Source organism: Phoenix dactylifera, chromosome 6 (assembly GCF_009389715.1).
Source record: "Phoenix dactylifera cultivar Barhee BC4 chromosome 6, palm_55x_up_171113_PBpolish2nd_filt_p, whole genome shotgun sequence".
Lineage (NCBI taxonomy): Eukaryota > Viridiplantae > Streptophyta > Magnoliopsida > Arecales > Arecaceae > Phoenix > Phoenix dactylifera.
This window is the reverse complement of record NC_052397.1, coordinates 9,875,396-9,887,960: the sequence shown is the minus strand read 5'-3', so window position 1 is coordinate 9,887,960 and position 12,565 is coordinate 9,875,396. Positions and strand designations below refer to the sequence as shown.

The following is a 12,565-nucleotide window of genomic DNA, read 5'->3' as shown; positions in this document are numbered from 1 at the left end:
AGAGCTGGCATAGCTCATTTGAAGCATTTATATGTCATGTGGCTACCATGCTCAAGCCACTCGCACAATGACATAGGGCAACTTTGAATTTGGTGACATAATAGGTGGAGAGGCTTGTCTCTGTGATCAGAATCATGCTTTGCAGTATACTTTAATGACTTCGATGGTTAATTTAGTAGAAAGTGTAAATTAGCTAATTACTTTTTACATAAAAATGTCAGCGTCCAGTACAAGAAAATGGTCAATTAGCGACAAATTTTTTTTCTACGAATTATGATTTATCGCTAATAAGCACCATAAGGCAACGAAATAAAATGTTTGTTATAAAATATTATTTAAGTAGTATTTTTAGCACCAAAATTATATTATATTTCTATTTTTTGTCACCAAATTTGTGGTGCCAAATACTTCCACTCTAGCCTTTTGGTGGTAATTTTATTGGCAATAATTTATGATGTCTTTGCAACAAAAAATTATTGTCATGAATACCATGACTTTTAATGACAATATATTTTTTTATCATAAATAAATTATTATTTTTGATGATGATATTAGAATTATTCCCAAATATAGACTTGTGGATACAAGAAAATAAAAAAATACTAGCAATTTTTTGTGACAAATTAATTACATCACTAATATTTTTTATATTTGGCAACAAAATTATGTTTCATCATAGATGGATCTCTATTTTTTTGTGAGGGTAATATTTCATCGTTGAAGATTTATTCATTAGTGATGTGCATAATTTAATTGCATAATATAGGCTATGTAGAGATGAAATAGTATTTCGTCATGCATTCTTCAATATATAAATTTATGATAATATTTCGTAGTTAAACATACCTTTATTTGTAGCATATATATTTTTATTGTAGAATACTAATTATTTAATGAAAAATTAAATTTTATAATCTATACATTATTGCATAACTTTTATGATAAAATAGTTTTTGTTGTACATTATTTATATAATTTAGTGATGATATTTTTTCATCATTAAATATATATTTATTGATAACATATAAAGTATAATAAACTATAATTTTTACTTACAAGCTAAAGTTGTCATAGTGGTTCAGTAGGTAACAAACCAAGAGGTCATAGGTTCGGATATATTAACAGATTCGGTTGGATAATATATTTGATTTCGAGTGATGAAATAGTATCGTTAGTAATAGCCATCTTTTTGTGATGAAAACTTTTTTGTGACCAAAATATTTTATGATGAAAATGTTTCCATCATAAAAAAAATTACTTCTGAAGCAAAAAAAAATATACATGATCCTTAGATCCAACTTTTTACGACAAAATAGATGTTTAAGCAATATCTTTTACTTACTTTTAGTGATGAATTATTTTATCATGAATTATGTATGTGTTGATGACACTAAAATAATATGCATGATCCTTAGATCCAACATTTTGCGATAAAATAGATGTTTAGGCAATGTCATTTGCTTACTTTTAGTAATGAATTATTTTATCATGAATTATGTATGTGTTAATAACACCATTCATTTTATCATAAAATGTTGAATATTTTGTGACAAATTACTATTTTCATCATAGATGACTTTTAGCAACGAGGTATTGGCTACGAACCTAGCGACGAAATTTATTTTTTCAAAACTAACATTTTTTATGGCTAAACGTATTAATTCTTGTAGGGGTCATTGAGAAACTTGACCATCAAGTTTTGGCCTATTAGGAAGATGAGGCTGAAGACCACTTGATGGAGTTCTCAGGATCTGTATACTGAGGAAAAGTGGATGGTGCAAAAAGAAAGTAGCTGCAGGAATATTCATGTATAGCTACAGGAATGTATAGAAGGCTGCCATTCACAAGGTTGGTGCAATCATGCCGACGGGGAACTTTGTAGAAAGTACTAGTTATCCCTTGAAGAGGGCCTTGTAAAAAAAAAATAATACAAATTTCTAGCAATTCCTTACAAAGGTTTTAAATGTTCAAAGCTACAAAAATTATAATGAAGAAGTTTGGGCCAACTTATACTTTGGTGAGGTATTTAGTGGACTTGAATCCCACTTAGTGTTTATTGTATCCATCTGAAGGAGTTGCACTAGATTAGATCTTGAATTAGGCCCTTATCTTATACCTTTACATATCACACAAATAGTATGAATAAGTTGGGTCTTTACATATCAATGGCCTTGCATTTAGTACCTTGATTTTTAATGATAATTTGTCAGAGTTAGCCCACGCTTACTTGGTCGCATCATGTATGCCATGCCACGATACACACGACATGCCTCACCTGACCGCAATTTGTTGATTTGAGTCGAGCAAGCTAGCATGCGTTTGGTCACCAACCCGACACCCACGAAGTCCAACTAGGCTTAGAACTTTTAGATTTCAATAAATGCAAGTCTTCTTGCATTTAAACATCCAATATAGGATTATCAAAAATGGGGGAAAAATTTGAACCTTTTCAAAACAAAAATTCTAGCAATACTTTTGCTGACTTTAAAGGGTTGATTTTGATGATACAAAATAGTTGAGTCAAAAGTTGACTAATCTATTATTTTGAGTTTAATTGATTAATTTCAGAAAGTAAAAAGAAAGCTTTCAGATACTCTCAAATAAAAATCATCTATCTGAAGTTCCACATCAAGAAGCTGAACTTCCAAAAGGCTATAAAAATATTTTTTGGAAGCTCACATACAAACACAAAAAATTCATCCCAAGGTACCTCAAGAGTCGATCCCAAGTTTGCAACAAGTTGACCCTAGTACACTGTTGCTAACTGATACGCCTTCATAAGTTGATTTCAGCAAATCGTGAGTTGACCCAGAACAGTCTCAGTGGACAGATAAAAAGACAAGAAATTTATCATAGTGACGAGTCAACCCATGAACTACAAGAGCCGACTCCAGTCTAGTAAGAGTCAGCCCTAGAGAAAAATAAGTTGTCCCCTAAATGGCCACCGGAGAAAAAAAGAGAGCTGGTAGATTGATTCTCTGGATAAATCAATTAGGTTTGGTTGTGAACTCGAAAAATAACTGTGTTGTAATATGGGTTATAGATTATAGTAAAATTCTCAAGAAGAAAGTCTTTAAGAGTGGATGTAGGTGCAGGGTTGCACCGAACTACTATAAATCTTGTGTGTTTGCATTGCTTGATCTGTTTGCTTTTATCTTCAGCTTATTTACTTATTAATTTGCTAAAGTTTATATTCATCCATCAAGCACTTAATGTTGTTGTATTAGTAAAAGTTTTTGAAAAATCCAATTCACCCCCTCTCTTAGCCTGCATAGCTGGGCAACACCATTACAAAATGTTTAATCTAAAACTACAAAAGTCACAAAGATGAAGATTGGGGTAACTTGTACTGTACAATGGGTGAGGTATCCAGTGGACCTAAACTAGGTTCTTGTATCCATCTGAAGGAGCTGAAGTAGACCAAATCTTGAATTAGATCCTTATCTTACACTTTTTCATTATCTTATAAATAGTACGAATTAGTTGGGTCTTTATACAATCAACGTATATTAAAGATCTTGCATTTAGTACCTTGATCATTGATAAGAATTTGTCATGGTTAGCCCAAACCCTTAGTTGTAGCCTTTATGATAGTTTTCACATAGATGAGCAAAATATCTATGACCTAGTGTAATAACCCACTTTTATTGGGCTTGTGGGCCGACCCACAAGTTATTGATAAGAATTTGTCATGGTTAGCCCAAATCCCTAGCTGTAGCCTTTATGATAGTTTTCACATACATGAGCAAGATATCTACGACCTAGTGTAATAACCCACTTTTATTCGGATTGTGGGTTGGCTCGAAAAGGCTAGGCTTAATTAGGCCAAATGTGTGCCTGTTGCACGTGATGGTTGGAGATGAAGACTCCCAATCGGAGTCTTCTTCCTCCTCTGATATTGCCGGACTCTGGGAGTCCCAAGGCGATCCCAACACTAGAGACTTCCTCTATTTAAGAATCCTTCCTCCTCCTTTGATTTCCACCACCAAAATCGCCAGAAATCGTCGTTGATTCCAAGTTTTCTTCTTCGAGTCTCCTCCTTTATTTTTCCTTGTTTGTTGCCAAGAAGGGCCGTTGAAACCTCGCAGGATCGAGGTGAGTGTCGCCTACCTTCCTCTCCTTCTTTTGCTAGGTTAATAGCCATTCTTGCATGGGTTTGAGCCAGCTAATCATCGAGATTTAATCCAAAATAGGTGTGCCCTATTACGGCATTTCTTTCTCTCATGCTCTCCGCCATCGGCTGCCGGAAAAAAGGCCGACCCATGCTGCCCCTAGGAACCCCTGAGATCATATGGTGGCGGGTTAGGAAAATAGCCATGATCAAGCCGAGTAGATCAGTTTTTTGGTAGTCCTCTCCTTTTTTCCTTCCTTGTGCCGGCCAACTATCGTCGCCGGTGATGCCTTGGTGGAGAGACCGCCTTGGGCTGCCGACACAGGAGCCGACTGCTTTGGAGGCCTGGTGGCCACCACCCCCTTGATCCGAGAAGAAAAGGAGGGAGATGGGCTATTCCCTATTTTGAGAAGAAAGAAGAGTCTTCTTTCTCTCTCCTCTCTCATCTCTCTACTTTCTTTCTCTAAAAGATCTATGGAACTCAGTATCGGCACCCCTTTGATTCGAGAAGAGGAGAGAGATAGGCTCTCCCCTATTTTGCGAAGGAAGAAGAGAGAGAAAGAAGATCTATGAAACCTAGTATCAGGTTCTGTCAACCTGATCTACGAACTCGATTTGATTTCTGAAAAGAGGCCCTAAACTACATTGGTCCCTGGATCGCCTACTAGACCGACCATCTAACCTTGTCAAGTGTCCATAAAATCTACTGATGATGAAATATGTTAAATGACTTTGGCCCTGATTGAGTTCATATCCTATAATTTATTGATCGAATCGCTCAGGCCTGACCCACCCAGAATCGTCGAACCCTATCATCCGATTAATCATCTCTATTTCTTATTATTCGATAAAAATCATCAAACAAAAATTAATTTTGCTTTTAATATTTTAATAGGGTTAACTAAATTGCCTAGTAAAGTTTGACTATATATGATGAAAGAGGTAAGTAGATCTTGCACTCCTTATTATTTTTTTAAATGATCATATTTTTTGTTCATAAAATTTGCTTGTAAAAATATCATTCTTTTTTTAAAATTATGGATCAGCATATGCGTTATGAAAATTATGCTTTGTTATAAAAAATAGTTTCATGAATATTTTGATAAAAATAGCTTTATTATGAAATACGAATCTGATCATGCCATTTAGTATTTTTTAACTATTTATGTATATATTTTTTTAAAAAAAGATATAAATTTTCTAAAGGCTCTCAGATTGCTATTACCGCTAATAGAAATGGGGGCAGTCGACACCCTAGAGTCAGCATCCAATGAAAATGGCTCTCTGCTAGCGGATTAAAGTTAGTAATGAATATGAACTATAATATCTTGTCGATTACGAAGATGGCCCTGTCACGGGTTATAGTAACCGTGGCACAAATACATGTAAGCAATGTTTGATCCATGATTGGATTAAGAAGAAATTAATGATTACCTTTCGGAGTTAGTGACTCCATAGAATTGCACACATTGCTATGAACTAAATCAAAAAAATTTGAACTTGTATGCACATACTTGATGGTTTTCGAGCACTCTTCGTTTGCACATGGATTTCACTTTTGAACTTTTAATCTAGTTATATTTTAGAAATGAGATTTAAGTTTTTCACATGATGAATTTGATCCGAGTTCATATGACCAATTCTACCATCCTAGATATTGGATAAGGATCATAGAAGGATCTTTTTTTACATTCTTATAAAGTATGCTTAGTTCGAATAAGCCCCCTGATACAATGCCTTTCACTACAGGAAAAAGGGGTTTTAACGACGCTTTTTTGCCGACGCTTACTACAAGCGTCGGCAATGTCCCACAGAGCGCCAAAAATAGCCGACGTCGTAGAGTTGGTCTAAGACGACGCTTATTAGCGTCGTTGAAAATCAAATACCCATCAAAACCCGCGTCTGCCCCCCTCCTCCATCCTCGATCGACATATCAAGCCCTCCTCTGCCTCCTCCTCCCTCCTCTACCTCCTCCTTTTTCTGCCTCCTCCTCCCTCCTCTCCGGCGCCGACCAGTGTTGCAAGAAACCGGTTCTTCCTCTCCCTCCGCCCGCACCCATCCCGCCTCCTCTCTCTCTCTCTCTCTCTCTCGCCCTCTCTCGTTTCTTCTTCGCCCCGATTCTTCTCCCTTCCCCCCTCCCGCCGCCTCGATTCTTCTTCATCCTCTCCCTCCGAACCCCGCATCGCCTCCCATAAAAAATGATCGACGCCGAGCCCTCCTCCCCCTCCTCCGCCGCCTCCACCGACTCTTCATGCGCCGCCGTCTGCTCCACCTCCGCCACCGCGGCCGAGGCCAGCCCGCTGCCGTCGTCGGTGTGCTCCGCCTGTGGCGGCCCCACGGCCTCCATCTCCTCTGCCGCTGGCCGCCACTTCCTTGGCTTCGTCGCCGCCCTCTCCCACTCTGTCCGCAGTCGCAAGATCTCCGACCCCATTCCCCCCTCCCCCAAACCGTCACCTCCCTCCTCTCCCTCCTCCAAGCCCTAACCTCTTGGATCGATGAGATTCCCCCACTCCCCCACTCCGCCCGCTACGGCAACCCCGCCTACCGCTTCCGGCTCGCCCGCCTCTCCGCCGAGGCCCCCGCCCTCCTTCTCCCCCTTATTACCTCCGAGGAGCTCCTCCCCGCCGCTGACGAGCTTCTCCCCTACCTCCTCGACTCCTTCGGCAACGCCTCCCGCATCGACTACGACACCGGCCACGAGACCAACTTCGCCGCCTTCCTCTACTGCCTTGCCTGCCTCGGCCTCATCAGGGAGGAGGACTACCCGGCCCTCGTCACCCAGGTCTTCGTCGCCTACCTCGAACTCATGCGCAGGCTCCAGATCACCTACTGTCTCGAGCCCGCTGGGTCTCACAGTGTCTGGGGCCTCGACGACTACCACTTTCTCCCTTTTATCTTTAGCTCAGCTCAGCTTATTGATCACAAGTATATGAAGCCCAAGTCGATTCACAACCAGGACATTCTTGATAACTTCTCCCACGAGTATATGTACTTGGCCTGTATGGCTTTTGTCAAGAAGGTGAAGAAGGGGGTGTTTGCTGAGCACTCCTCGATGCTTGATGATATCAGTGCGGTCCCGACATGGAGCAAGGTGAATAGTGAAATGCTGAAGATGTATAAGGCTGAGGTGCTTGAGAAGGTGCCCATCATGCAGCATTTTGTCTTTGGTTCGCTCATCAAATGGTACCATTTCCATCTTTCCGTTGGCATTTGATTAAGTGGAAACTTTATCTTCTTTCACATGTGAAATTGCTTCTACGCGCATGATAAAATTAGTTATTCTTTGCGATTATGATATAATGTAGATTTGGGCTCATTAATATTCATTATGGCATTTATTTTGATTGTTTTTGTGTTCCTACCATTTCCATCTTTCCCTTGGCATTTTGATTAAGTGGAAACTTTATGTTCTTTCACATGTGAAATTGCTTCTACCCGCATGATAAAATTGGTTATTCTTTGTGATTATGATATAACGTAGATTTTGGAATTGATCTCTTGAGTTGTTCAAACTATTTGAGAGGTATACCATAGTTGTACTTTTTATTGGTAATTCATGAGCTTGTGCTTGTCAAATAATGTAGTTGGTCATGATTGCAATTACTTTTGGGGTTTATCCATGAACCAAAGACAGCCTTAGTATTTAATTGCTGTAATTGATCTCTTGGGTTGTTAAACCTTTTTGAGAGCTATATCATGGCTGTGCTCTTGATTGGTAATTCATGAACTTGTCCTTGTCAAATGATGTAGTGGTCATGATTGTTGTTTCTGGTGCATAGTGTTTAAATTACTATGGCATGGTGGCAGCTATTTTGAGACTTCCAGCTATATAGAGGTGACATATTGTATATATGCTTCATTCTAATAAGGCCTCTAAGACTATTGGTCTACACATCATGCTGATTTTCCCCCTTAATTCTGTGATTCTTAGACATGAATTTCTAAATGCAGGCAAGCAAAAAGATAGCCGATGCAAAGCTTGCAAAAGATTTCCAAGCAGTTCTGAAAGAGTTTCAGAAAGCTCAAAGGCTTGCAGTTGAGAGGGAAACTGCTTATGCCCCTTTTATTCCTCAAGCAGTTCTTCCTTCGAGGTACTGATTTACTCACTCAGCTCTTATTAGGTCTCAAGAAGTCGTGAATAATGATTGTCAGTCATGTGTGTTTGTCTTTTTTTTTGGTTGTGCGAAGCTATTTAACATAAATTTGATGTATTCTCATGAATTTTCACTGGCAAATAGTAGTTTTCATAGTGGAGGATGATGTCCAAAATGCGGTATACATTTCCCTTCTAGATGCCATGCTTTCCCTTTTGTGAATTTTTGATATTCTTTTTATTTGTTGTTTCATATAGTAGTTGATTCCCATTATGTTATCCATTAATCAACTTGTTTTCTGTTTGGTACTTTTGTATTGGTGATCTTGCAAGAATCAAGTCTCCTAGAATTTATGCTTCTAAACACTGATACAATAATTTCTTTTGCTAAGGATACTGGTTGTACTGAGATGATCGCTTTCCTATTGATGCTAATTATGTGCCTCTTTTATACATATAGAGGAGATGATATATTGCTCACTGAACCTTCTTGGTCCCAGGTTGTTAATGATTTACTGAACCCAGGTTGTTCCATTTCTCTTTCATTGCTATTGCCAACTTACATTCTATTTTTTAAGTTCTTTTGAAATTGGAAGCTTAATTTATCTGGTCGTTATTTGCACTAAATTGAAACTGTGTTATTGTTATATTTATGCAGGTATTAACCTTATGAGTTTGAATTCATTCAGTTTTTTCCACACAAAATAAAATTTAAATATAGAAGTAAAATCTTTTTTCCCTACAGTAAGGACTTGTATTTCAAGACAGAAAGCAAGTTTGATGAAAGAAGATAGATGCCCTCACCCCCCACCCCAAAGAATAAAGAAAGAAAAATATGCAAAAAATAGAATTAACGAACAGATTCTGTCCCAATCAGGCCAATCATTGTCTTGCTTTTAGGATCTACCAATTCATAATATGATATTGTAATGCAGAAGTTCAAGAGGTTGTTTAGGGAAGATGCTATGGATTATGCTACGTGCACAGCTAATGTCAAGAGAAAACGACCTGCTCCAAGAAGTTTGAGAGGTGGAAAAGCTCCATAGGATAAAGGTGAAGATGATGAGGATGGAGAAGATGATGATGATGACTGTATGGGAGGGCCACGAAGGCTCGACTTTAGAAACCAAAAAGAGCAATGGCAGAAGGGTTACCAGACAACAACAATTGTAATTATAACTTGTGCAACATTACTATACATTATATAATTATAATGAGAGGGAAGATTGGTGTGGGAATTGTTCAATAGTAGTGACAAAGTAGTTTGATTATATGACAATTTAAATATTTCGAATGATTTGAATATTTGTGTCGATGTAAATGTAATACAGGTTTATATTGTTATAATGTATTTTTATAATTTACATTCGTATTTTTATTTTTTTTAAAAAAATAGCAATCTCGGTGCTTTAAAGCGTTGGTAAATAAAAGTTGTGGTACGCCTACGCCGACGTTACAAAAGCGTTGGCAAAAATACATTTACCGACGCTTTAAAGTGTCGGCAAAAACAATGCTTTTCCGACGCTATCATTTACCGACGCTTTAAAGCGTTGGCGAAAATCCAGAACTGGGCATCCTTTGGGCTTTCCTGACGCTTTAAAGCGTCGGCGAATATAATTTTTGCCGACGCTTTCATTAGCGTCAGGAAAGCCTTGTTTTTGCCGACGCTTTCTCTTAGCGTCGGCAAAAACTTTTGCCACTCCGGTATCGCCAACGCTTTTGCGACGCTTCTGTTTGCGTTGCGGGAACTTTAGCCGACGCTTATAAGCGTCGGTAAAGATTAAAAAAGCACTGGGAAAGATGAGTTTTCTTGTAGTTTTTTTTTTCGATACAAACTCATTATCATAAGTGATTACAACCTTCTTGGATTCTAGAACTATTTTGTAGCCCCTTAAAACTAGAAGAAATATGCTAATCAGGTTTCCCCTAACATTAAGGATATTCAACACTTAAGAAGGATCAAGTTTTTCATGAAATCATCTTAAAGTCTGCTCATCAATCCTTTTCCTAGCACTTGCATTGTTGAGTCATTTCTTAGCATCACACCTCCTCCACATAATTCTTGAAATGTGGAGAACCAAAAGCAATCAAAAAAAATATAGATTAGCCCAGAATCAAGCGAGCAGTCACAAGATGAATAGGTAAAATTAACACGAAAGAAGATCCACCTTCAATCATATCCAAATGAGGTTATGGCGTACTTTTTTATTTCCTTAGTGGTTTAGTCTTCTTATGGTGCCAATCCTTTACTATGTGATAAGTGCGCCTACACACGAAGTAAAAAGGCTCCTTTTAATTCTTCTTTAACTTCTCACTCGGTCGAGTTTGGTTTGGATGATTTAGATTTTATGAATGTTGGAAGGGAGGATTCTGATTCAGAAAGTTCCTCTTTTTGGAGTTTTTCCCTTAGGGTTTGAATTGGCCTTGATATGACAGTTTAGGATAGGATTCGATATCTTGGGTCTAGACTCTTGCTTGTGCTTGAGCTTAAGTTGGTCTTCTTCTTCAATCCTAACCAAGTTAATAATCTCCATTAAGATGAAGTCACCTTGCTTATGAGTTAACTCTCATTAAAAGTTTGACCAGAATGGAGAAAGAGAGTCAGTAAAGGCTTAAAACTCTTAGAAAACTTCTATCTGAGCAATTCAACTTTGTGGAGGAGATTCTGGAATTCATTTATCTGAAAGCTAATGGGTTTAGATTCCACCATGGCAGACTTGGGAACTTGGATAGATAAATCGGTCTAGGCCAATATCATCTATTCCATATTCAGTCTTTGGGACATCCAACAGTTCTTTAACTACCTTGGTAGGAAGATAAACATCATAGAGGATGTCAGATGCGTCAATAAGAATCCCATGGCAACAATGGAAGTCTATTTCTTGAGGGGTTTTTGCTTGAAAATTAGAAGAACCTATTTCTGGACGACTAGAGGTGGTTTAAGAAGCTGATCCATATGAGGATTCCAGATAGGACTGTTGAATGACTGAGATCAATCCAAGAGTGGTCAGCCAATATCTTACTTGGCTTTGCCATCTCTTTTCAATAAGCCATTGAATTTTTCAAATTTGCTGGCACTATGATCGTCAAAAGAGGCCATTTTGAAATATTTGTTGATTAAATGGTTCTATATGCACTTTTACAAGGTTTATCTAAACCTCCTTTAAGTATTTCATTAATCATTTCCAATAATGGTGCACTAAATTTTTGAGATTCATATATTAAATATAATAAATGCACTAATTAAAAGAATAAATTATTTAAATGATGATAGCGGTGTTGGAAAAATAGTATCATAAACAATTATCTTGAATGAGAGAAATTATTCTAAGCGGGATGGTAATTAAATGACAAACTATGTAATTTAACCTTTAAGTTTTAGAAACACAATAAAGTTTGCGGGTGTTTTCAAACAAAGTATTAAATGCTTTTAATACACCAACAATATTCTAGTGTAGCTTGCAAAAGATAAAGAAAATAATTTTTATGCCCAGCAAAAAATCAAACCTTTGCATAGTTTTCAAAGCAGTTGTTATAATTGATTTTAATTTAAGAAACTATTCAGAGATTTCCGCACTATTTTCAAAGAAAAGTTTTAGGAATTTTTATTTTGAAAATCTGAACTAGTTTTCAGCCCAGATTTTTATATAGGCTCCATTGTGCACTCAAAATTTGTGAATAATAACATTATTAACACTTATGTTGCAAATTTGAGATACTAATGAAATCTTAAATAAGTCATGGCAAGCTGAGTGAATTTTGAGAGGTGTGTGAAATACTGCTCTAAGGACGAATTTTATTCCCTTGTGCAAGAATACGGCAAGATCTACTCTCCAAGGTATAGCGACCATGTCTTAGCTCGAATCCTTCTATCTTAAGTACGATCTTGTGGAGGTATGACCCAATGGACTGATTTAGTTACCTAAGAAAAAGAGAAGGAAACAGGAAAAACAAGAGAAAAATTTGAAAAGGAGAAAGGGCTAACGCACTCGGACAAGGCCTCATCTGTCTTGTGTTTGAGACCCCTGACCTAGAGCTTTTATATAAGCTCTGATTTGCACAGGATATTTTTATGATTAATGAAATCCTTAACACTTATGTTACAGATTTGAGACATTAATGAAATCATTAATCTTGGCATGATGAGCCACATCAGATATGGGATTATTAAATAAGGGATTTAAAAATTTGAACATTTTCAAAAAAAAAAAAAAAAAAATCTAACAGGCTGTTCTAAAGCTGATGCTTTTCGATGGTGAAAGATACTAGATGTGGACTATATCACAAAACTCATTCCATCAATGGTAAAACATATGAAGAAGTTGGTCTGTAGTTTAATAGTTTTTGGATGCATATATGGT

General features: G+C 37.3%; 1 pseudogene; it reads left to right on the top strand.

The window, feature by feature from the left end:
• The first annotated feature begins 6,309 nt into the window (after positions 1-6,309).
• Positions 6,310-8,356, top strand: LOC120111186 (annotated as a pseudogene).
• The last annotated feature ends 4,209 nt before the right edge of the window (positions 8,357-12,565 follow it).